General features: G+C 37.8%; 1 protein-coding gene and 1 non-coding gene across 2 annotated transcripts in view; one reads left to right on the top strand and one right to left on the bottom strand.

Annotated features, from left to right (window-relative positions):
• Positions 1-23,565, bottom strand: part of MID1 (midline 1) — a 234,464-nt gene that overhangs the window by 128,462 nt on the left and 82,437 nt on the right. The window lies entirely within an intron of this gene.
• On the top strand, positions 5,142-5,244 carry LOC111531486. The gene has a single exon (XR_002728301.1). It is a non-coding gene; the product is annotated as a U6 spliceosomal RNA (small nuclear RNA).

The following is a 23,565-nucleotide window of genomic DNA, read 5'->3' as shown; positions in this document are numbered from 1 at the left end:
ATTACATACACGGTATATATATATAATAGCAAATCTGTGATGGGTGTCCAAAATTTCAGTCTCCAGAATGGCAAAGAAAGGGTGAACTGAGAATAGAAAGTAATCTTTTAAAATTTGATTGACTAAAGGAGGAAGGGGAAGTAGTCTTCCTAAAAGCAAAAAAAAAAAAAAAAAAAAAAAAGTCCTGCACTGCAGTTCTTTGAAGGATGTTGCTTATCACTATGCAAGACAAGAAACTGCAAGTAAAGTAAATCATCAGGAAAGTGTTTAAAAAAAGAATCTTGCACAATTCAATTCATAATCCAGACACTTAGACTCCACCAAAGGTGTTTAAGGAACTTTCATGATAAAGGGGATGCAGAGGCAAGAACTGCTTCCTCAGGCGCCCAGTTTGCACGTCTCAACATCTACTTTATTGCCATTGCAACACTTCACAGTAAATCAAAGCATGCTTCACATGTTAGGACATAAAAATGCAAACATAGATTTTTTTGGCATATATCTCTCCAAATTATAACTTCATTTGTCTTTTAACAATGAATAAAAGGATTACTCAATTTCACATACAGATGACTTCCTTAAGAAGTTCTCATTGTCCTCGGAAGAGACACACATAGATCATCAAGTAGAATTCTAAAGAACTTTTCATCAAGACATGCCTTTTGTTAAAACAACATTTAAATTGTCAAAATTCTACAGGCCTAACTTTCCCCTATTTTGGCACTGTAGTGGAAAATTAGCCTGAACATCTGAAGTTGAAACATCAGGAAAGAAATACTTACTCCACCCCTCAAGAGAAAATGATAAATAACAACAAAATTATAATCTTTTAAAGGGCATAATCTGACAACTTGCAGATGAAATTTCCCGCTATCTGAATGTCTCAGACATTTCATGTCTTTTACAGTTTAAGAAATAAAGCATAGTTTTAAAGGCACACAGAACCTGTTTTACATTATATTGAAAATGACCGATGTTTTCCAGGTCTATGCTGTACTGGGTATCATGCAAGAATTTGGTTCTGAAGGCAATGATAGCAGATTGGACAGAGAGGAAGAGGGTGAGAGCTGGTCATGCCTAGTCTCGTAGCAGAAGTCTAAATCAATCCTCCTGGTGAATGGACCAACAGCGTGGTGGTAGCAGAAATGGAAGTTACTAATTTCTGTGAAACCAGCCACAGATGAAAAGTGTTTAACACTACCGTCCCTGAATGCTTTCTCAAATGTATTTATAGTTTGCTAGGCATTTCTATGTATATATTCATAGAACTATTTATATGTCTGTATAAAGTCCTACATATGTCCATAATGGAATTAGTTTTTGTAGTTATATGTAATGTGTATGTATACATAAGTACACATATACATATACAAAAGCACCTTTTCAAAATTATTTGAGACTGCTTAGAATTCACTCTTCACAAACCCCTCAGTTATAGCATCCCTTCTGCATTACAGAAACATTCCTTCCTCAGTGCAAAAACAGAAACCTGTAGATAATGTTTATTGAAAAACAACAACTGCCTGCTCATATCTGCAAAAGGTTACCTGGAAATGAGCAAAATGACACAAGTGATCTATTCTCTGAAAGACCAGTCAAGTGGGATTTTTGCAGCAAGTATAATAGATTGTGCCCTGGAGAAAAGCTTGCTCCTTGGGGAAACTTTTTCTTACTTTATTTATATAATACGCTCCTAGAAGGCAGAGAAAGTACACACCCTCCCCTTCCCAATTATTACCAACCAGGAGCAAAACAGTTATTGGTGATGGCCAATGCGACATTTCACAATTGCTCTCTGAACACTGGAAAGCTTAAGTTCAAAGACAAGAACAAATACTAGTCTCGTGACTCACGGAGGTAATGACGATGTTATAGAGTAACTGATTCCCATTGTGTGAGCAGATTGGGAAATTCTCTCAAATATGATGGCTCCTTTTCTCAAAGAAAATCGCTTTTTCCCTCAACTTCAAAGTCAGCCACACACAAAAACCTTTTGCTCACAATACCCTGAAGCCACCTCGTGATCTTAAAAAGTAAGGAAAAACTAACCCTTATTCACAATTCCTGGTTAACTATTACGAATAACACGCTTTAAACATTTCCCCTGATCACTGAAGCTCTACAGTCAGGGGAAGAAGTCTTTTTTTTTTTTTTTTTTTTTTCAAGGCAACAGAAAGAGGAGTGACTCTTTTGTTCTGAATGTTATTGTAAAGCACCACATGAAAGAAGAGGAATGATGGGAACATGGCAACGAAAAGGACAACAGCGCTGACAAATGAAAACAGGATATTAAGAACAGTGTCGAGACTGTGTGTCTGTACAGAACAAAGCCAGGAGGTTTCTCGGGAGAAATTCAAGCAAAAATACTCTTAACACATTTACATGCTAATGGATGAACTGTAGTTTCTCCAGGTGGCACACAGATCTTTAAGTCTGGGGCAATAAAATTAGGTTATCATTAAAACACATACACACACACACTGTAAAGTGTCATAAAATTAAAACTGCTTTCAAATCACATTCAGTCACACTCCCTGCCCTTTCAACCAGTGATCCACTTCTTGAAATTTCTAGATCTATGTTTTTCCCTTTGTAAAACAAGATACTGATTCTGTCAAATAACTGAGCTAACTTAGTATATAGTCCCAAGGAAAGTGAATTTTCTACAAAAAGAAAAACAATTTTCTCTCCATTCACAGCACACTCTAACTTACACTTTAAATATAACCTTTCAATAGAGCTTTCAAGAACTCCCAGGGAAACTATGCAGTGGGTATTACGTTGAGAAACAATTACAGCAACTAAGTGGCTAACATTAATATAGTACACCGGTTTTGCCAAGTCACGGTGGTAATATCTTAGAGTTTTCTTCTGACACAAATTCCACAAAAGCTGCTAGTATGACGGTATATTTAATAAAACATCATCATAGTTTACTGGACTTATCACATAAGAATTATTATTGTAGTCTCTAAAGAGGTTCACAAAAGTAAAAAATATGTCCGATTTTGCACTCCATTAAAAATTTCAGTCTTTTTTTTTTCTCTTTTCTATGTTCTGCCACTATTCTCCTTTCCCCTCCTTTCTGATCAGTCCTTTCCATTGTCAGATGAGTGATGAGCTAATGTGATTTCTTCTTTACTAAAGCATTTCATCCAGCTTTCCCTCTGGCATGCTTTCAGAAAACTTTGGGCTAAGCCCTGAGCTCAGTGGGCCCAAGAGTTCTTGGTCTAGTTGTGGGCTGACACTGTCGATGTGGTGTCCTGTAAAAAAAAATATGTAGAGGCTGGGCGCAGTGGCTCATGCCTGTAATCCCAGCACTTTGGGAGGCCGAGGCAGGCAGGTCAGGAGTTCGAGATCAGACTGGTCAACGTAGTGAAACCTTGTCTGTACTAAAAATACAAAAATTAGCTGGTCGTGGTGGCGGGTGCCTATAATCCCAGCTACTTGGGAGGCTGAGGCAAGAGAATCACTTGAACCTGGGACACAGAGGTTGCAGTGAGCTGAGATCATGCCACTGCACTCCAGCCTGGGTGATAAGAGTAAAAAAACTCAGTCTCAAAAAACAAAACAAAATGAAACAAAACAAAAACAAAAAACAAACAAAACCACATAGTACCTTGAAGTCAGATAAACCTGAGTTCAAATCCTGGCTCTGCCATTTCCTTGCAAAGGCAGATTGGAGCCAGATACTGTACATATCTTATACTCACAGATGCTCTTCCTATCTTCTACGTAGTTTCCTTATCTGTAAAACGTGGATGATGAGAGCAATCTTAAGGGTCCTTTGAGGATTAGTGAGGTGAACTTTTTCAAGTGCCTGACAAAATTCTCGCTCTTATGGAAGGACAGGGTGGTAGGGGTTGCGGGGTTGGGGTCCCTCTTCCCTTGTCCTGAATCGCCTCTTCCCACTCTTCTTTGAATAGATTCATTATCTGTGTTTTTTTTTTACCGGAAACCACTTCATACCATTTTTGCAAGCAAGAAGGATATAAATCCATTTATTCAATAACATTCATGGAGCGTCTTATATGAACAAACAGTATGTGAATGCGAAATGAACTAGCATTTTTATTCTTAACACGAATGACTTATCTTCACGTTGGCAATTTCATCTATTTCCTACACTATGACATACGTCTGTTCATTTCCACTGATCTCTCACCATGAACTTGGGGCTTCCCTTCTGCTTCCCACTGAAGGTCACCCTGTCCCATATGCACTCTTTGTCAGAATTTTTTATTTTGCAGGAAATAAGGTACCCTGGCATGGATGGAGCATGTGAAACTATCAAGAACAGTGAAATGTTTCAGATTTTTGCTATTTGCCAGTTTCGTTTCATGAATGCTGGCAGAAGACACCTGAATCAAAGATAAAGGCTGTTTTTACTCAAATGGTATGTGTTTCATGTTCTGTTGGTTCCCCTTGTCCTTGAAGTCCTATGGAGCATCCTAGGTCCATGTTTGCACACTCAAGAGATTTGCATCATACCTGAGCAACCCCAAGCTTAGGGAATCTGAATCTTTTATAATGGACTGCGAGTTAGCCTGCCCAACTTTTGCCCTGGAGGAAGACGTTGTCTTTAATATAATGAACAACAAACAAACCTGCCTTCTCCTCTGGAGCAAGATACTACCTCTATCTCCCAAGGCTGCTATACAAACATCCTGGGAAATAGTATGGAATAAAAGCATTCAGTGCTCCAGCTCACAAGAGGTACAAAAAGGTGATAGATCCATGGAAAATTATTTCCTAATAGACATAACTCCTATCTCCTCCTGGGGATATGGCCAACAGTTGTTACTAGAAATCAGATCATCACTGGGCTTTCTAGCAGTTACCATAGAGGCAGAATTTCATTTGGCATTGAATGACCCTTGAGTCATAGAAGACTAGAGGTAAAAGGAGCCTGCAAGAAAGTGATGAGAACTTCCTTACCAACAGCTCCAAGCTCCTTATCCGACCACCCTCTGACATCAGCTGTTGTACCAGGAAAATTGGCAGAAGGCAGGTAAGTCTCACCCATAGATTTTGCTCAACTAAACAGTGCCCTTAATGTCCTTCATAGTCCCAAAAACAGCTTGGGTCTGGTCTGCAACTTCAGCTCTTCACTCTGAACCTAAGCTAATTTTAAGAGTTTGGTGCTTGTTTCAGCAGCACATAGACTAAAATTGGAATGATATAGAGAAGATTAGCATGGTCCCAGCGCAAGGATGACAAATTCGTGAAGCATTCTATAATTTTTTATTATTCAAAAAATATTAATAAAATAAAAGAGTTTGGAAGAGTAAGCTAATTTTGTTACTTTTATGACATTAGAAATCCTATATGTACATCCATTTGGCTTTCTTTAAGCATTAAAAAAATTAGAACTACTTATTTTGGAGTAAAATCAGAAGAGCCATTTCTTTCACTACTCTTTCATTCCCATGGTATTTTTTGAGGTCATTCTGTGTGCCAGGAGCTGCTCTAGGCAGCAGCAAATTGGTGGTAAATATGAGCGCAAAGGCCTGCCCTTGGAGAGCTTACATTTTAATGAAGGAAATAAAAAAAAAAGGTTTTTAAAAACACAAACATTGCAAAGACTCATGCATGAAAATGAAAGAAATAAAAAGGATGTCATGATAGAAGGTAGATGGGTGGTGTAAATCTATGTTAGCTAAGGGGATATTACTACTCATATTTGTGCTGGCTTTCTTGACATCTTGGCTTTTTCCCTGCCAATAAACAAGCAAAGAGCATCTGAATTTCAGTATAAAACTTTCCGGTGTTTGGTCAGAGAGCTGTGATTTAATTTTTCAAGTTGTTAAATGTTTAGCTTCAGATTGCCTCAAGGATAGAGTTCTTTTTCAAGGGCATAAAAATCCAACTTTTACTATTTCTTACAGGAAAATGCAATGTGATGAATTATTGTAAAATAGTGACATCTTTATTTATTTTAGCAATAAAATTTTGAAAGAGAAAAGTCATGAACACTTAGTGAGCCAAAAAAGCAGGAACCACGATGTTTTAGTCCATTTTGTGCTGCTATAACAGAATTCCTGAGACTAAGTAATTTATAAAGAACAACGATTTAGGCCGGGTGCGGTGGCTCACACCCATAATCCTAGCACTTTGGGAGGCTGAGGTGGGTAGATCATGAGATCAGGAGTTCAAGACCAGCCTGGCCAAGATGGTGAAACCCTGTCTCTACTAAAAATCCAAAAATTAGCTGGGCGCAGTGGCAGATGCCTGTAATCCCAGCTACTAGGGAAGCTAAGGCAGGAAAATTGCTTGAACCGGGCAGCGGAGGTTGCAGTGAGCAGAGATCACACCACTGCACTCTAGCCTGGGCGACAGAGACTCCATCTTAAAAAAAAAAAAAAAAACAGAGAGCAGGTCAAGGCCTGGTCCCTCTGTTTCCAAGATGGCATCTTGAAGGCTGTGTCCTCTGGAAGGGAGGAATGCTATGTCCTCATGTGGCAAAAGAGCAGGAGAGGAAGAACCCACTTCCACAAACCCTTTTAATAGCGGCATTAATCCATTCGTAAGGGCTTTACCATTAAGCCCCACATCCCAGTACTGCTGCATTGGGGATTAAATTTCCAACAAATAAATTTTGGGCGACACATTGAAACCGTAGCCTATTCAGAATTACCTGAATATCTTAAATGTTTGATTCTAGGATGTTAACTCAAAGTTGAATAACCATGGATGTACAGTTAAGATTATAGGGATGGACAGGAAGGAAATGAATAGAGACATTGGAAGAGGCATTGGTTTTGTCTGTACTTACTCACCAGCTTTTGCACCACTAGAAAAGGAAATTTCATGAAGGAAAGGAAGTAAATGAGGGAAGAGTGCTGGGGGAAATAAACACATGTGACTACAGCTTTATGACTGGTGAGCACCAAAGATGAGTTAAGACTAGATCCCACTGGCTGACAGCCAATGTCTTTTGACATGTCATAATGTCATTTGACAATGACAATGACAATAATATCAAAAAGCATTTCAAAATAAATAAATTCACTGGCTAGGTAATATTACAAGAGCAGCTGGATCATGATTTTTAGAGCCCATCTCTTTAAGAAAGGGTTAGAAAGAAAATAGTCGCAGAGGCAATTGTTGTAGGAGAATAAAGAGTTGTTATTGTAGCTACAGCAGAGACCAAGAGAAGAGCTTGGGAAGTCTGGGTGGTGGGTGCCCTATGCCACTCTTCCACAGTGAAGCAAATAAGGTTTGTGGGAGGACAGGGTCGCAGGGGTCCAGGGGAGGGGTTATAAAGCAAGTAGTCTTCTGAGGGTGAGTTATTCCCAACCCAAAGACTTTTTGGCCTAAAAACCAAGATTTAAGTTGTTTATTTGGAGACTTGAGAATTTTGCCCAAAATATATGTAAAAAAATGTACTCTGTATAAGAACAAATCCCATAAATGCTATGAAGCTCCTAATGGCTTTTAAAACATATTCTCAAGGCAGGCTAAAGTCTGAGAGATTCTCCTTACATTATCAAAGTATGCTTCCTTGTTATCTTTGAGATAAATTATAAATGTAATTTGTAAAACATGAATATAAGGCACGAATTTGGAGTTAATATCAAAAGGTATGACCTTAGGGAGTTGACCTATGAGTTTTTTCTTGTTATTTTGCTTTGTATCTTATTGTTTGTTTAAAATTTAAAGGAAAAAGTTTCATTTTAAACAATTTAATTCTCATTGAAATGCATTTTAAGTGTGAGTTTCATCCTGTACATTTTATCCATTGAATCAAATTAGACAAGAAGCTGGCTTTTAAACATTAAAAAAAGCCATTTTTTAAACATAAAAAAAAATCAAAAGAACTCAGTACTTAAGATGCAATATAGGGCTTAAAAATTCACTTACAAAAAACAATCTAGCTTTAAGAACAGTGAGCTTTCAAGGTGGCTAAGCTATATTAAAGTGAAGTTATACTTATTTTGACTATAAATATGAATACTAATTGGAGAAAGTATCACACAACTATATGAGAACACATTTCATTTTTGAAATAACAAATTTGAATGCCTGATTTGTCATCTTGATGGTAAAGATATGTCGTTTATCTCTTTTACGTAGCTCCTTTAGCTTGTCCTTATTTAAGTCAACAGGGTCTCTTGATTCAGGGCATCATTCCAAACAATTTTGCCAGTTGTCTAAATCTATTCTTCCCATTCCAAATTCCAAGTGACTCTCTCTTTGAAACAGATGCAAATACTTAGTTTCACAACTTTAGTCATTTTCATCCTTAGAATACAGACTAGAAACTGCTCACTCCTGGGGTGCTGGGCAAAGGGTGCCAGACGATGGCAAGAGTGCTGGTGACTTCACCGAAGAGAGCTTTGTTGTGCTGGAGCCACTGCCAGCTACCCTCCTCCGAGCATTGACTGCCAAAACATCACAGTCCAAAGAGGGGTGCTCTGTTCCCCCCTCCTACCCCCCCCCCCCACATCCACCTCCCTGCCTATCAGCATCCAGAAGCAATTCTTTGCATGGGTGCTTCTTCATCCTGATCCTGACTGGCAGCTCCAAGGATTAAACTCAGGTCCTTTGGAGCAGTCGCTTTATGCACATTAGCCCCCTGGGGTGTTGAACTCCAAAACCTCTATTTTTTCCCCCTGATCTACCCTGTATCTCACAAAACCCTAGTTAGCCACTGTGGTACACAGCCTTTCTTCTATTCCAGGCTATCAAAAGAAAACAAAACAAAACACCAGACCTTACAACAATATGATGGATATGGTAATGATCGAGGGTCTTTAGGGTAGTGGGTAAATTCCAAATTCTTTCATAACTGAGACTTGGGAACTCGTTTTCTTCTTTATCATTAAGACTTCATATTTTCATCAGCAGAATCTTGCTCACAATAGCACAAACGATCATTTGGCTGAATGAAAATGGCTTGTGGGGTGTGCGTGTGTGTGTGTGTGTGTGTGTCCATTAAAAAAAGTTCCTCAAAACTGCTGAATGAAAATCAAGACCAGTGTCTTCTTAATCAAACAAAATTTCCTGCTTAGTGACTGCATTAAAAAAAAAAAAAAAAAAAAAAAAAAAAAACAACTTGGCCCCTGTCTGCTATTTGAGAGGTTTTTTTCTCCTCCTCACTTCCTGGTTATCTTTAGCAAAACATTATCATTTCTCGTATAAATTGTTTTTACCACGGTGCATTTCCTTCTGCGCATTACTTTAATAAATGGGATAGAAAGCATTGCTCCATTTCTTGAAAACTACTTTTCAGTTCTAAATGGTAGGTTTAAAGGGGGAAAAAATGAAAAATGTGCTTAAAAAAAGGAAGATGAAAGTCAAATCACAGTGAGGGCATTAACTACTTATGTTTCTTTAAACACTTCTGCCAAGGCAAGCTCTTTCTTTTTCATATATATATACTCTCTCTATATATATACACTATATATAGATAACTATACTAAACACCCTCCAAGAAATAAGTCTGAAATGGAATTAATTTCCACGTGGGAACAAAGATGACAATTAAAGTACAATCAAATCTCAATTAACTGAAATTCTGTGGAAATGAGAGAGTTCTGGTTAATTTAATTTTCTGGTTAACTGAACCCCAAATAGAAAGCTTAAAAAAAAATCCTAATTGAAATATTTCTACAATGCTTGAGTCCACTTTACTTGCATAACTACAAATCACATATTGGATCTAATTGAAAGGTTTCAGGTAATTTCAAATCTTATTTTTCCTTGAGATCATCATTAAAAAGACCTTTTTTCATTTGATCATAAATAGAGATGACATAGGAGATTGATTTGAATGTATAATTGCATCCATGACCATGCATTTTTACAGTAATTCATAATATCACCTTCTTCCTTGTATTTCACAAATCTTTAGGAAAAGTATAATGCAGAAAACTTGTGGTTAATTAAGTGTTGATATTTTAGCAAAGTTCAGGTAAGCTGAGGTTTTTGTGCATTTACATGCTAAACAAAATGACAAAGACTCCTGCTTTTCTTACTGCTGTTCAGTAAGTATAAAAAATGAATGATAATTTTAATATAGTACTTCTGATCAATTTTGTTAGCACAAATTAAAGACTATGGAACACTTCGAGAAATATATAAATGAATTGAGAAAGCACTAGTGTTTAGTTTCTCAGTGGAACATAATGGCAGCTCAAGACTGGTCCCAAATGTCCTCCTTCCATGGTGCAGTCACGACCAGTCCAGCTCGGGCTCCCCGTTCCAATTTCCCACAGAAATTTATACTGTGCCACTTGAGCTACCAAATAATGATACCATTTTGAATCAAATTATTGCCCAACAAAAAGAGACTTCTAGTCTTATATTTTAGGGTTCCACTCTTTGATGAAGGTTATTGTAGAAGAAGCTCCTGTATTGGGTAGGAGATCGGGAAAATGTTAGCTAAGATCACTTCTAGCGCTACAATTCCAAATAGCTTGCATTGTATGTGGGAAGATAAGGATAAGACTGGGACTCATGTTCTCTCTCTGAATACCCACACACTCTCACACTGTCTCTCTACCTCTGTCTTTGTCCCTCTGACACACACACACACACACACACACACACACACACACATACACACACACTTTTTCTTTTGGGGAGAGGAAGACATCACCAAGCCCTCATCCCCCAAAGCAACACTACGCAAATTTATTTTGAAATCTTTTATATGCCAAGAACTCTGATAGCTACCAAGCACACAGTAAGGTTTTCATAAATATTTCCATAAAGGACTGAATGAAGCTGAGGGGATGCGCCATCTCTCACTTATGGGCCTACAAAAGATATTCTTATAGGGAGAAAAGATCAATGATGTCAGATTTAGCCATGGTACTGGTGTTTGTGCCGATGACTATTTTGAATAGTATAGTTGTTACATACTAAAAATAGGACTCTATTGTAAGGCATATATATGTGTTTGTATATATATTTATGCATTAATATTATCAACTAGTATGTCTTGGGCACAAATGTGTGAAGAATATTTTGAGGACACATGTATTGAGTATATATTTTACAGCTCAATCTGTAACTCAGTTTAGACCTTGCAAAGACAAAATCAGTGGGTCCTTATTTTTGTTCACTTTGTCCTCTATCTGTACTGTCTTCTCTCAGTATCTTTTCATCAACCCTTGCCCTGAAAAACGAGAATGACACTAAAACATAGGCACTTTTTCTTTCTAAGGACCCCTCAAGCGATATTATAAACTTAATGTCTTGGGGAATTCTGCAGAGACTTTCCAAACTGGTACACTCCAAATCAGTGTCAAGGCCCTGAGGGTGATTGGGCCCCAACTTCTGTCACCACAGTGATTTCTAGGTTGATTGGGCGCACCTGACATCCTTGGGTCAAAGGTATGGACAAATAGCCCTGTGCCATTTAGAACCACCAAACACTCTTCCAGCCCATGGAAGCAACATCAGGAAGTACTGCAGATTATTACCTGCTGACTCTATGTGAACTTGTCCTTCCAATAAATACTTACTTTCCTTAGAAAAGGGCAAAAAGGTATCATGATATATTACTTAGGTAACTGTTATATCCTCACAGAGTAGCGCACTTGTATTAATTCTTCACCATACAAAACAAAGGATATATACAACATTTGGTGACTTAATGGAAATAATATTTATTTAGGGAGTGGCGAATTCTAGGCAAAATAAAGAGTGCATCAATATTCCTAACACCCAAATGGTTGACATGTGATGCAATTTACATAAGGCTTCTTTGAATTTCATTTTTTGGGAGCTTTCCTTCATATATCCATAACTGGCATTTAAAAAAAATATCTATAATATGCCAGGCACTTTATACAAATTGGGTCTAATCCCTACCCAATCCCTAAATAGTGGGTATCATTTTCCCCCTTCTGCAGATGAGGAAACTGAGACAGAGTTAAAGCATCTTCTCCAGGGCCACACAACTGGCACATGGCAGAGACCAGTTTAGAATCTGGGTTTTTCTGACTCTTAAAGATCTCTTGCTGGAAGTGAAATTACTATGTTGAAGACACATCTGCATATTCATGTTTATTGCAGCATTCTTCACAATAGTCAAGATATGGAATCAGCCTAAGTGCCCATCTATAGGCGAAAGGATAAAGAAAATACATTTCTTTATGGGGATGATTAGGACAATGAAATACCATTCAGCCATAAAAAGGATGAAATCCTGTCATTTTTGGCAACATGGATGAGCCTGGAGGACATTATATTAGGTGGAATAAGTCAGGCACAGAAGACAATTACTACATGTAACAAACCTGCACATTTACCCCTTGAATCTAAAATAAAAATTCAAATTATAAATAAAATAAATTTTAAAAACATTAAAAAAGATATATACCACATGATCTCACTCATATGTGGAACCTAAAGAAGTCAATTTCGGCCGGGCGCAGTGGCTCAAGCCTGTAATCCCAGCACTTTGGGAGGCCAAGACGGGCGGATCACGAGGTCAGGAGTTCGAGACCATCCTGGCTAACACGGTGAAACCCCGTCTCTACTAAAAAATACAAAAAGCTAGCCGGGCGAGGTGGCTGGTGCCTGTAGTCCCAGCTACTTGGGGGGCTGAGGCAGGAGAATGGCCTAAACCCGGGAGGCGGAGCTTGCAGTGAGCTGAGATCTGGCCACTGTACTCCAGCCCAGGCAACAGAGTGAGACTCTGTCTCAAAAAAAAAAAAAAAAAAAGAAGTCAATTTCATAGCAGTACAGAGTAGAATAGTGGTCCCTAGAGGCTGCTGAGGGTATGGGGGAGGGGAGGAATGGGTAGAGATTGGTCACTAGGTACACAAAGTTAGACAAGAAGAGTAAGTTTTGATGTGCTATTACATAGTAGGATGACTACAGCAAATAACAATGTAATCTATATTCAAGACAGCTAGAAGAGAATATTTTGACTGTTGTTACTACAAACAAATAATAAATGTTTAAAATGATGGATGTGGTAATTACCCTGATTTGATAATTATACTGTGTATCCATGTACTGAAACATCACATTGTACCCCATAAATATGTACAATTATTAGGTGTCAAATTATAAATACTTATTTTTTAAAAAAAAAAAAATCTTTCCTCAGCAACATATTGCTGCTACAGCCTCAAGGAATTGGAAATTTTTGATATACAAATATGAATAAAATGTGGACGCTGTACATTCTGGCAGTATTTCAACTACTTCTAAACTTTAATTTTGAAAAGACGAATAGTGAAGCATTGGTCACGTGTTCCTTTTTCACCAGGAGCTATTCAGTAATTTCACAAGCTAAACCCTTCCAGTTCTGTCTTAGAAGGACTGACATCTGGATCATATTGGCAAGGGGGTGTTTTAAACATAAGAGAAAATTAGGAGAAAGACCTAAGACTAGATTACTTCCATGAGTTCACTCACCAGTATCTGCCCAAGTACTGCCTTTTTTCTTATAACTAGCTTGTCATCCATTCTTTCCACTCAGTGAACAATGGCTTGTGACCTCACAGTTAGCGAGTTCACCGGAGAAATACATCAGTTGTAATTAATGTTTACTAGAATAAATGTAAATATTTTAAAACATACAACAGTTCCAAGCACATGTGATTTCCATTTTATTTTATGAAACACTAAAAATCCACTTGTCCACCCCATTAATTATAACCTGCTCCCAGCCCTGACCTGTATATAATTCCTCCTGACATAAATTGGAACAAGGTGCTCAGAATGGAAGCAGCCTACACCCCAACTGGGCTACAAAATGTCAAGTTCCCAAACCTCTCAAAAGTGTAACCTGACATTTTGCTAAGATTAGAGACAGTTTATGAATTTAAAAAGAGGGCTTAAGGACTCACCATAGTTAAACCTACAGTAACTCCTGAAATATCCAAAGTAAACAGGACTAAGGGAGCCCTGGGGACACCAAAGCCCTGTTAGAAGAGAAGGAACAGTCTTTAGTGGGTGGTATTTCTTTGCAGAAAATAATGTACATGCATTCAACCAGAATTAAGACGAATGCAACAATAAACTTTGAGGCTTGAAGCCCTCTAGAGATCTAAAGGAGTCATGAATGGGGCCATGTGAAATATTTCTCCTTTTGCTACATGTGAATGATTGAATTTATACTGCCCATTAATCCTAAATGTTGAAGGCAAAAAAAAAAAAAAGAGAGAGAGAGAGAGAATGGCTAACTTTTTAAATAGTATTTTTCTTGACAAGAATATAATATGTATTTATTATACATATGTATAATATATTTTGGTGAATATTTATAACATTCCCAAAGAGCAAAACACCTATAGAAGGGTCTAACCGCAAAGAAGCAACATTCCACAGGTTGATCTTTCTAGTCATTTTCTGTACCTCTTAGTCACAAAAATGGGATCAGACTTTACATTTTGTTTTGCAGGTTGTTATTTTAAATATAATATATTGGGTGATTTTTCATGTTTAAAGACTCTTCTGACTTCTCAAGATTAATCTTAAGTACCTTTTAGTACAACTAAAGTATTACAGCCACTTTCCAAATCAAATAGACTATATAAGCTGAAGACTTACTAAATATTAAAATGTGAGCAATTTTTCCCCATTATAACATGCACTGTCAATAGGGGCGATATTGCCCCCAAGAGGGAGAAAACTAGTTCTCAGTGGCAAAAAACAAACAAACAAACAAACAAAACAAAACAAAACAAAAAACCCTTACTCTTTTTATGCACAAAGCACAGATATACATAAATAGACACATATTTGTGGTATTAAAATTTCATGCAAGGAGCAATTAGCAAAAAATGTTTCAAAAGGCTCCTTGTGACAGGGGCTGAAAATGAAAATAGGTTGTAAACACTGCACTACAGCATCAGACTTGTAAAAGGTGGCCTTCACATTGCTAGAATTCAAAAGATGATTTTTTCCATTTTAAATTTCTCAACCTCGAATAAATTTTTAACTCATTTCTTAGGTACAGACACCAAGTTTCCAAAAAGCAGATCTTTGGAGAGTTGTTTTGTGATATGCCCATGGTCAGCACATGTGATATCTGCCACATTCTTATGAAAGACTCCTTGGGGTCTGGGTTAGGAGGCACATGTTGAGTAAAAGGATGTTTTGAGGGCAGGTGAACACATCATCTCAGAAAGGGCTAGGGCCTGCTAAGTCTGCATTTCAACACTTATCAGCTCTTGCTCCGTGCTACCCTCTTGTGATGTCTGGGCCTCCAGTATGCCTTGATCTCAAAACCTTCAGTTGCCCTAAATTGATGGACCACCTGCCCTCCAGTGCTTCTTGGCACCAACACCTAGGAGATGGTCAAGGAAAGAAGAGAACACCAAAAGATGCAGATTTCCTTATAGGAAGAAGCCAATGTCAGAAGAGGAAGAAAAAGTCACAAAACTTCCCTTTTGCCCTTTAACCCTAGGAGAGGGTGGGCCAATTTTCCACAAAGCTGCTGTTATTACAGGCCACACAGCTCACCAAGGAGCAAGGCAGGAGCTGAGAATCTTCATCACCTTCTGTGATAGGCAGACTTTCTAAAATGGCAGCCCAAAGATGTCCCACCCGAATCCCTGGAACTTGTGAATATGATATCACTCCTTGGATTGTGTTGTGTTACAGAGCACAGTTGATGTTAGAAAGGGAGATGATGCAGGTGGGCCTGACTTAATCGCATGAACCCTTAACTGCTGAGAACTTTTCCGGACTGATGAAAGAGGAATTTAGAGAGATTCTATGTGTGTGAAGGACTCAATGTGCTGTTGCTTTGAGGTTGAAGATGGCCACTTAAGAAGGAATGCAGATGTCCCTTAGAAAGAGTGGACCACAGCTTATAGGTATCAAGGAGTTCAGTCTTACAGCTGCCAGAAAGTGAATTCTGCCAACAACCAGAGGGAGCTTGGCAGCAAATTCTTCCCTAGGGCCTCCAGATAAGAGCTTCGTCTGGCCAACAGCTCGATTTCAGTCTTGTGAGACCCTGAGCAGAGAACACAGCTGGGCCACCCAGACTTGCAACCTATAGAACCACGAGCTAATAAAGGGGTGTTGGTTTAATCTGTACATTTGTGCTAATTTGCTATGCGGCAATAGTAAATGAACACACCTTCCCTTCTCTATAACCATCCTAATGGGGGGCATCCTAGCAATGTCTGTCTCCTAGATCACAGATTCTGGTGAGTGACAATGAGTTCAAATACAGTATCCAATCCCTGGCCTCTAACTGACTTAACCGTTCAAGAATCCACACTAAATCTTGCCAGACAAGTCCTAGCTCTTGACCTCTGCTCTGCCCAATTGTCCCTTAGGAAGATTTTAATCACCTTCCGCTTAATGATCAATTTCTCAAGGCTCTCCGCTTTCAGAGCCTCTACCACCTGGCTTATTTAGTGCTTAGCATCTTCTCCAAGTCAAGCATCCATCTGGTGTATTTCACTCTGGTTGTCTTTTACCTGCTTAGAACTTTTCTTTCTACATCTAGAACGTGTTCATTCTGCCTCTTCAAATCTCCAGTCTTCATTTTCCTATAATGGGCTGCTCAAAGATTATGTAAGAAGAAAAGTGAAAGTCTGAATACCCTTCCATGTGTTAATTTTGCTGAATTTTCTATAGGGGAAACAGAAACAGTGATGATATGCCACGATCATATGCTATGGTGGAAAGAGAAGGAAAAGGATTAAGCATCAGACATGGTTGAATGTGAAACTTTCTCAGTATTTTATCACCTCTGCATGTTTTTTAAATTTTTCTAGGCCTCACACTCCTCATTTGTAAAAAATAATAGTAATACTTAACTCACAGAGCTGCAAGGAGGAATGAAAATGGTAAAGACCCATATAACAGAAAACAGCATGCACAAACACTTAAATTTCACTGTGAGAAGAATTGAGGTGGTTGTTTGTATAAACTACTTCCAATTTTTCAGTCTGTAGCTTTGTAAATAATCTTTTTATCTCTTCTATTATCATAAGAACAAAGCCATTGTTACCCTTCCTTAAGGAAGACTTTAGCCTTGACAATTAGAGTATTGTATAATATGGAAACAATAATTTGACATTAGAATGCTGTATCCATTACTCTGAGAATAAAGAAAGTGAGTTTTAGGATTAGGAATAAAGTTCTTCAGTTGCCACATTTGTTAGGATATTTCTGGGTTTTCTGTAAAGTTGAGTAAACCCTAAGCCCCATGAAGGCAGGGCCCATGCTTAATTCATCCTGAGTATCTACAGGGTTTGGCTGAAAACTGTGTCCTCAGTAAGTACTGACCCACTTATTCATTTATTTATGCATTGAAAAATCAGTTAAAGAGTAAAATTTAGCTGGGCACAGTGGCATGCCTGTAGTCTCAGCACTTTGGGTGGCTGAGGCAGGCGGATTGCTTGAGCCCAGGAGTTCGAGGCCAGTCTGAGCAACATAGTGAGATCCCATCTCAACAAAGAAAACAAAAAAAGAGTAAAATTTATGCTGAAAACTGTGGTGAGCTCAACATTTTATTTTTTTGAATTCTCTTATATTCCTAGTGAACATTTATAACTTTTTCTTCTAATTAATAAATCTTAATACTTCTCTAATAGAACCAAAGGGGATATTTGGATATTTGGGGGTTGGGGAGAGTGGGACATATGCTCCCCCAAATCTCCAAGTTCTTCAGCTTCTGACTTGTGCTCCAACCTGAAAATAAACCCAGAAAGTGTCATATAAAATGGTCAACATATTTCCAACTGTTTTCTTCCTTTTGTATTTCTGGTTCATTACCCAGGATGCATTTCCAGTGTCCTAGTGGCCCTGTCTTACACCAACTATTGCTTCCTGCTTCTAAACATCAGGGACTTTAAACTCCAGATTTAAGAGACTTGTGTGCTGAAGAGCTTTTCTCTTTCTGTAAATTACTTGTCATTAAAATAACAAAGGATGCACTCATTAGTCAAATTAAAGATCATCTATCTGGAAGTGTATCAAATGCAGATAAAGTATAAAGAAGCATTGTTGATAGTTTTTTTTAAAATGTGGACTTAATGAATAACTTTGCTGTTAAAATTCAGCAGCCAAGGGCAATGAAAAATTCCCATGGCTTTAAAATTCACAGCCTTGGCAGACTTCTTAATGGACAAAGTTCAAGATATTCATAGCTTCCCTGACTTAAAATAAAAATCCCCAAACCACACAAGGTAGCATTATTATACTCTGAATACTCTTTAGAAAAGGTCTTATTAGCTGATTCTTCATAATTATTTGCTAAAAAAGTTGAGTGTTATAATTTAGCCTCTCACTAGCTTAGCCTTTAGACATATAGCATTACTGCTTTAAGTTGTATACTGGCTTAAGATAAGTAACATGCTTCACAACAACCTGCTTATTAGTAGAGTCCCTTTCTAAGTCATTACCCTAGAACAGGGTTCTGCAAACTATAGACCACAGAACACCTATGTACCAAATCCAGGCCTCTGCCTGTTTTTGTGTGGCCCACAAGCTAAGAATGGTTCTTACATTTTTAAGTGGTTGAAAAAAAAATTTTTTAAATATTATTTTGTGACTTGTGAAAATTATGTGAAATTCAAATTTCAGTGTCTATAAATAAAGCTTTTTTGGAACACACTTACCTCCAATTGCTTTATATAGTCTATATCGAGCTGCGGGGTTTGGACAAAACCCAAACTACTTACTGTCTGGTCCTTTATGAACAAGGGTGCTGACCCCTGGCCTAGATTCATGCTGTATGAGAATGGTACAAATAGCTTGACACTTTCTCTCCTAAGAGTGCGGGGTTGTCCATAGATCCTGGTAATCACATGATCCTGCTCTGACTACTGCCCTTTTCACGTATGCACACAGACATATACATACACACACACGTACATGTGCATACACACTTTTTTTTTCTAATTATTGGGAATGGGGAAGAAGGAGAATGACTAATAGCCAAGCCTACCCCTGTTCCCTAGGGTTGTGGGAATATTCTGCTTGTTCCCTTTGGCGACGTGGAATTGGAGTATTGGTTTTTGTTTTGTTTTGTTTTGTTTTGTTTTGTTTTGTTTTGTTTTGAGACGGAGTCTCGCTCTGTCGCCCAGGCTGGAGTGCAGTGGTGCAGTCTCGACTCACTGCAAGCTCCGCCTCCCGGATTCATGCCATTCTCCTGCCTCAGCCTCCAGAGTAGCTTACAGGAGCCCGCCACCAGGCCTGGCTAAACTTTTGTATTTTTTTTAGTAGAGACGGGGTTTCATGTTATTAGCCAGGATGGTCTCAATCTCCTGACCTCGTGATCCACCCGCCCTGGCCTCCCAAAGTGTGGAATTGGAGTATTTTAATCTGGGATAAAATATTTGTAACAATTAAGCAATTAAGCAAATGGTTTCTGCTTTTTTTTTTTTTTTTTTTTTTACCACCAATGACCACTTTAAAAAAAAATTCTAAATGCTTGGATGCTATGCTTATCATTTTTAAAAACAGCTTCATTGAGATACAATTCACACATTACAAACATCCATTTCAAGTATATAATTCAGTGGTTTTTAGTATATTCAGAGTTTTGCAACCATCACCACTACCTAATTCCAGAGCATTTTCATCACCCCCAAAAGAAACCCCATACCCATTAGCAGTCACTCCCCATTCTCCCCTCCCCTATCCATTGGCAACCACGAATCTACTTTCTGAATCTATGAATTTGCCTCTTCTGGACATTTTATATAAATAGATCATACAATATGTAGCCCTTTGTGACTGGCTTCTCTCATTTGGCATAACATTTTTAAAAAACCTTTTCACTTTTAACTTCATAAATCCTCAGGTTTATAAGTATTTGATAAAACAATCATTGAAAAAGTAATTGTACAATATCCTCTGGGTTTTTCAAAACGCTGAAAAAGGCCCACAAACTTTTCTCACAGTCCCTAGGGGTGACTATGAGTCTGAGTAATGCCATGTAAGGCATCATTCTGCCACCACATGCTCATTCTATCATTTACTAAGCAAATATTTACAGAGCACCTGGTATATGCCAAGTGCTTCTTGAGGTATGGAACAAGACATGCCTCTGAGTTTCAGATCTAAGCTCTTCACAACTTTCCTTTTCATTAGACACTGGCTTGTTTTGCCAGCCTGTAAACAGCATATTGCCAACACACTGTACCTACCTATATATTTTCCAGACTTTGAGTCTTTTATATAAAAATGAAAAATGATATCATTTCTTAAATTATTAAAAATGATTTAAGTTGCCTTTAACTTTCCAAGTACCTGGAAAAATCTCCTGAGTCCTCATCCCCTTCTTTTCCTACTTATCTGCCCACATTTTTGTCTTTTCTTCCATCTTAGAACCCTTTTCTCTTTGATTAATATCCTAAATTCTTTAGCATATGACAATAAGATATTGCAAATAGCTATGGGGTATCAGACAAGCAAAGAAACAAAATTCACACTTTGGTCATTCATGACTTTTTTTCTTAGTATCTAGCTAGATGTCTGTCATCATTGTTATTGCTCACTCACTAGCAAAGGTTCAGAATTTCTATTCCAGAGGTAAACTAGGCAAAGTCTCTACAATCCAGGCAGACAGAGCTTCAAATAGTGGCATTAAGGTCACTGTGTATTCGAAACTGAATGGTATCTCTTTCCTCTAATCAGGTGAGTCTCTCTTATGAACAGTTCTTCTAAATGTTGGACATTTGTACTTACTAACATTGCTTGATCCTAAAGGATAGAGTCCAAATCAAGCACATCTGGGCATATTTAACCTGGAAAAACTGCCCCCAGAAGGCCATGTTAGCTTTGTCTTTGAAGAGCTGTCAGAGAACAGAGTAACTGCACGTGTTCTGTGTTGTAGAGAGGGGGCCAAACGGGTAAAAGGTATATAGAGAGAGATACAGATTTCCTCTAACGACAAACTTTGTCACTGCAAATGATGTCCCTCATTGGAGTGAGCCTCCTGAAAATCTCCTGTTGTGCTAGCATTTCTGGGGGCCATTAGAAAGGGGTTGCTGGTGATATGATAGGAATTCAACCAGGATAAGGTTTGAGACCAAAGATCTTTAACTCCCAATGATGTAGATTCTGTGGCAAGGGTGATGATAAGGAATCCGGCTGGGGAGAATTTTGGCTTAAAGCAGCTACAATGGTTCAATCCCCAGGATTGGTACACTTTTGTAAGTGAAAGAGATGATGTCTTAATGCCAAGGGTAACATACTTTTTAAAGCATTTATGCAGGAATTTAACAAGTGAAAAGGAAAGCATTAGTTAACATTTATAGTTAAATGTGGGAGATTTTTAACCTGTCCAGATATTCAATATTATATTCCTTAAAAAAAATATATTTGAGCCAAAGGCTAAAAATAGTCTTTTGAAATATATATATTTCAAAATACATAGACACACATGCATAAGTAATTAAGTCTTTAAATATAGATTCTTAGAATGTATTATATGCCTGAACTTGCTGGATCATTAGACAAGAGCTGCATGAGAAAATCTGAAATTTAAAAACACAGGCAGTATGTACTTTTTACAAGAAAATAACGAGCCACAGGGAGGAAACTATCTTGACATTAATTATGAAGAACATAATACTTCAAAATCTAGTAGGACTTCATTGCCTTAGACTAGAATTAATCAGAAGTTCTCTTCATTTCTTGAAATTATGTTTTCTTGATTCAAAGTTATAAATCTCAAAGCTGTATAGTTTGAAAAGCTTTTAGAAGGCTTTGTTGTCTGAAAAAAAATGGATTGCCTCTGCCATATACATTTTTAAGGCTGACAATTAAATATTTTCTCATATTGAATATGCTATCTTACGTTATAACTTGAAGGGCTCTGATGAGATTTAGTACCAGCTAGAGTATCTGAAAATCCCTACAAGTTCAGTTATGACATTCCATTACATGGAAGTGCCATTTTATCCCAAATAATCAAGGTTACATTTTAAAATTTTACTTTCCATTAATTAATTCAGTGATGCATATATGCAACAGATAGGTAAGTTTTGTGGTAGGCATTGAGGAAAATTCAAACTGTCCACTGTACAAGTTTCAAATACTTATTCACAGAGATGTTTAACAGGATTGCCAAAAAAATTGAAGTCTACTTTTTTCTCTACTGACATTTTATGTACTTGCTAATCTGCCTGTCAGCTCAAGTTGTAGCTTTTGAGATGCTCAGCTGCTGTTATAACCTCAGCGAATCAACTCTAATTTGTAAGAAGATACTGTAACCTTAAAAGGTCTCCTTATATATTCCTTGCACATATTGGAAGAAAGGCAAAGATGAGCATGACTGGGGACTAAAGTGACATTATTAGGTTTATCCTAAGAATAACACGGTTTCTTTAAAATATACAGTTTGTCAGGCAATTTTGGAAATTAGAGATATGTTATTTGGGGTTCTGGCAACTCTTTGCTATATAACTCCAAAAATTAATTAACCTCTTGGTCTATAGAGAATATAAGGGCTCTGTAGGAAAGGGAAGTATGTGTGATGTTACTACATCACAGACTTTAAATGAAGTTACCAGGAGAATGCATGCAGTTATAATGTTATCACTTCATAGAGACTTTCTGGAGGAACATAAATTATATGAAGAAAATTTGTACCATTTCCTCTAAGAAGGGTGATTTTAGCCTACACAAGTAATTTGTATTTTCACTTTACAAGTTAAAATTCCTCTATGTAATCCTATAAACAAAGGAGGATCATTTTCCTGGCTTTTATGGCTATAATGTTTCTTCCTCCAATGCCTTCTCTCAACATAATCTACTAAACCCTTTGGGCATTTTTTTTTTTTTTTTTTTTTTGAGACGGAGTCTCGCTCTGTAGCCCAGGCTGGAGTGCAGTGGCCGGATCTCAGCTCACTGCAAGCTCCGTCTCCCGGGTTCACGCCATTCTCCTGCCTCAGCCTCCCAAGTAGCTGGGACTACAGGCGCCCGCCATCTCGCCCGGCTAGTTTTTTGTATTTTAGTAGAGACGGGGTTTCACCGTGTTAGCCAGGATGGTCTCCATCTCCTGACCTTGTGATCCGCCCGTCTCGGCCTCCCAAAGTGCTGGGATTACAGGCTTGAGCCACCGCGCCCGGCCCCTTTGGGCATTTTTTAAATGCACACTTTCAAAGTATTTTTGAGTATTATTTGTCATGCTATGAAACTAATACTTTTTTAAAAAGTATCCTATTATTTTGGGAGTCAGTTTGCATTTCAGTGTATTTTTTCTTCATAAATTTTCTTATTAAACTCATATACTTCCAAGAGGCTTTGCTGTATTGAAGTGTCACTTGAGTTTAGTAGGCTGAGATCATAAATGCATAGAAAAGAATGAGAATACTTCAAGGTACACCTTCCTCTAGAAATAGTGATACCTCCAGTCACTTTATAAATCTCTGTTCCTGAGAAAGGAATGCCTCATTCTGAATTGGCTTAGCGTTCCTGGGAGATTCATATTACAGTACAACTCAATGGCGTATTTTACTGTCAGAGCCACAGATAACAGTGAGTTCATGATAACTACTATCCAAATCTTCCAAATGTAACAACTTAAAGAACGAAAACTAAAAGCAGAATTTAAATTGCACAACTGATACAGAAATATTTAGTTTTTTTTTTTTTTTTTTTTTTTGAGACAGAGTCTCGCTCTGT

This window comes from Piliocolobus tephrosceles, chromosome Y (assembly GCF_002776525.5).
Source record: "Piliocolobus tephrosceles isolate RC106 chromosome Y, ASM277652v3, whole genome shotgun sequence".
Lineage (NCBI taxonomy): Eukaryota > Metazoa > Chordata > Mammalia > Primates > Cercopithecidae > Piliocolobus > Piliocolobus tephrosceles.
Note: the sequence above shows the minus strand (reverse complement) of the source record. Positions and strands in the feature narration are given on the sequence as shown.